The sequence below is a fragment of the Galendromus occidentalis genome, unplaced genomic scaffold (assembly GCF_000255335.2).
Source record: "Galendromus occidentalis unplaced genomic scaffold, Mocc_1.1 scf7180000077477, whole genome shotgun sequence".
In the NCBI taxonomy this organism is placed as follows: Eukaryota; Metazoa; Arthropoda; class Arachnida; order Mesostigmata; family Phytoseiidae; genus Galendromus; species Galendromus occidentalis.
This window is the reverse complement of record NW_003805465.1, coordinates 893,698-897,356: the sequence shown is the minus strand read 5'-3', so window position 1 is coordinate 897,356 and position 3,659 is coordinate 893,698.

Here is a 3,659-nt window from a genome sequence, read left to right as displayed (position 1 = left end):
CCCGCCTTGCCCGCCCGTCCGCTAGCAGGCCGCTGCACGGGTGGAGAACCCGCTTGGGAAAGGACCCTAGCTTCTGAGGGAACAACAACGACGTTGATCCGCCGCCGCCGCACCACAACCACGACGGCTACCACCCCCGCCGCAAGGACCTTGTCGGCGACAAGGACAACAACGGGTGCCTGACAAAGGCCGTACGCTGCTTGACTCGGTCGGCCCGCGGTTCACGGCGACTGCTTGCGCACCTGGCTCGGATTGGTCCATCGGCTACAAGCTATTCTGCTGCTGAAACATACAGGGGCAAATACTCGTGGGGTGATCCGAGGAGAATCAGTGTCAGTGTATTGCTGTGTCTTGAAAAGATGTGCGCAAATGCTTCTGCCGTTCCCAGGATCGGTCATGCGGTGTGTTGTTGGTTCCAACCGACCTACTCGACCGATCTCTCTTGCTTTTTACGTGGCTGACCGATAGATAGTTCTCTGCTCAAGAGATAAACAAAGTCACGAACGGTCATCCACGTATTTTTTTTGCCGTTTGCGGAGAAAGCTCGTGCCATTCGCTCACCCACCTGAAGACAATTGACGGATTCACTGGAAGAGTACACGTCTACCATCGTGTTCGCCTTGAGCCGTGTCAATAATCGTCCGAAAACGCTAAAAACAGCATTATGATGAGCAACCTTTCTCTGAGGTAATGCACGACCCTGGAGGGTCCTTTCGCCTCCTGGAACGCCTCCTCCCTTTGGCCGTATGCCAAGCGAGCAGACGATCCGCCGTCGCCGCTAGCGAACACGCCAGTCGGCCCTCATGGTCGGGCACGGCCAATCTCGGACCTCATGGGCCGAGGAGCAGGAGACCCATTTCTTTGATCGCAGAATGAAGTCATCCCCATCTAGGTAATCGCAGATTAGCGCCGGGATTCCCCGAGAGTTCAGAACGGGCTGATTGGAGGAACATCCTTAAAATGGATGGGGTCGAGATACCGGATCCTCAACGAGGGAAACTTCCGAGAGATTCACAACGCCCCCGAAAAGGACCCTCGGCAGGGATTCGGTCGAATGAAGAAACTCAGCAACGAAGTTTCCAGCTCACCGGGTTCGGCGACGTTTTCATGAGGAATGCTCCCACGAAAGGAACAAGGGCTTTGTTGTATCCACAACTTTTTATGTTCACCTCGAATCCTTATGAAGACAATCCGAAGCAGGCACTTCGGATTGCCGGCCTCCAGCTTTGAGATGGGGCTGTTCTCCAGCGGTAGGGTCTACCGTTACGTACCCAAACGGTGATGATTTCTAGATATTCCGGTGTCCGCCCCGGTTAAGGACACTTCCCGAATCAGCCCGGGAGTGCAGTTTGATGCCTCCATGAACTCTACCTTTCCCTCCCTTCCTGTATGACTATACTTCCTCGGTTGAGGATGGCCGGCAGTAAATGATTCGCCTAGATTGGGCATATTTCACGGAAGCTTCTGGCGCTGACCGGGACCTGGGAGCGGGCTTCCTCGGAACCTCGCATTGAGACTTGAGACCCCTCTAACACGGCCCCGTCGATTCCTGCTCGACAGGCGGAGGTATCTGTCGAAGCCAGTGAGCTTTTCCCGCGCTAATTGGCTCAATCGTTCACTTAACTCCTCGCATCGAGTTTTGGTCACCGGATTAGCTGTGGCGTTCAGCCATATAATCCCTTCTCCGGACCTTCGGGGGGAGATAAGTACAGCTCGAGCAGTTGTACAGTGCGTAGTCAAAAAGAGAGTCGTAGGACTCCAATTCTTGGGGATACTCGGGCGAATTCCCATGCGCCGGGGATAGCGCAGCGAGCTGTCATTAGTGCTCCGTGACCGGGGAACTCGACACACGTTCACAGCCTCACGCTCAGGAGGTCGTCGGCGTTGATTTTACGAGACACAGAACGGAGGTGGAACTCGAGCGTGTGCTCTGTCCACCTCATCCGGGACTCGGGAATCGAGTTGGGGGAGAAACTAATTTCGAGGAATTCGAAGTCTTCTCTCCCTTGATTCGATTGGAGGGAATAATTTCTCGAGCGAGCTCTCCGCGTGGAACGACGTCCCTCCTATCGAATTAAAAAACAAGGCCAATGGGAGCTCTTTTAACGTCTTCGACGCGGAGATCTGCCTGGCGGCTTCCCACATCCTTAATGAGAAGCGCTCGCTGTCGGAGAGAGCAAACAACGCGTTCGCTCCTCCAAACCGCTAATGAACGGATGATCTCCAGCTACGTGATAGAGAATCTCGCACGACCTACATTGAATGCCGTCATCTCCCGCGATCGGCCGGCCTATTTATCATTTCAGCTATCTTATTCCGCGTCAAGAGAGAGATTCGACATCGGTGTGGACGTTGAGTCCTTTCCTTGTCGAGCTAAGACAACTTAGCAGTCTTAGCAAGGTAACTTGTATCGCTCGCACATTGAGGTGACGGAATTCCATTGGGGGAACTTCGCGAGATCGAAGCTTTCAACTTTCCCTCCGATGCCGAATCTAGAAACAGATGGGGCCACCGATGAGAATGCGGAGCCATCAATGAAACGTAATGAGAAGTTCGTGTGTACAAACATTGTAGGTTCCGCGGGTCAATCCAAACATTGTCCGGCAAAAGATGCTGCCAGGGTCGACTGCTTTTTGATTGGAAGGAAACACTCGCGGAGTTTCGCTGAATGCAATCATCGATGCGATGCTCGGCTCAGCGACGGCAAGGTTCGCGTGAGCGTACGGAGAAGAAGGAGCACTTTGAAGAAAAAGCGGCAGTCTCACGCCGCTACAGCCTTCTCTCCCGACGACATTAGACGCCACTGACGTCGTGCAGCTGCGAATTCGTCTTGTTAACGCACCACACGGATTCTTGAATATCGGGGAAATCAATCCACGGCTTCCTACAGGTCAGTTCTCATCAACGATCCTTGATTGCGAGTCTCTGGAAAAGAGGAGCTCTGGATGTAAGCTCTCGAGAATTTCGGGGATTCGCGTACGCTAGTGCTCACCTTAGGACCGGAAACTTCCTTTCGTTCCAAAGGTTAGGTGCTCGTTCACATCAACGAGCACCGCGGATGACGCTTCGAGTGATCTCTTCCCACCCGGCGAGCAAGAATCGCGTTCACGAGCCCTTTTGTGACTTTGCACGGGATAGATGCTGCGGACTGCATGTTGTCGAATCATTCCGTCGACAGTTCTAACTCGTCCAAAGCGCGGCACCAGTTTCGGTTTTTCACGCGTGTGGCGCATGGACAAAGACCCTCCTCTGAAACATATATACAAACTGCTGGTGTGTTGTGAGCGGACTCCAAGCGTGAGAGTCAACAACGAACGATGTTTTTTTTTCCCGACTCAACGAAAACAACAAGCCGCCTCGGGAGACTTTATGTTTTCCAAGGGGCTTCTCGTTTGTCTTCGCGGTGAGGTTGCGTCGGGACGGTGCCCATCCGTTATTGCGGGGGAAACTGCCTGCTCAAGACATTCTCATAGCTCCAGGGCGGAGCGAGTCCCGACAGCGGACCGCTCGAAAGCGACAAAGCAAACCGCTAAACGAAGATTGCGTCTCGTTCATCTCACGGCCGTCCTGGTCGTCAAGAGAGTCGTTTCGGCATTGCATGTGATTCGGTCACTGAGTTCGCAGCCCGAGAGGTTGATGGGCGCTCGGGCTCGGCTAGG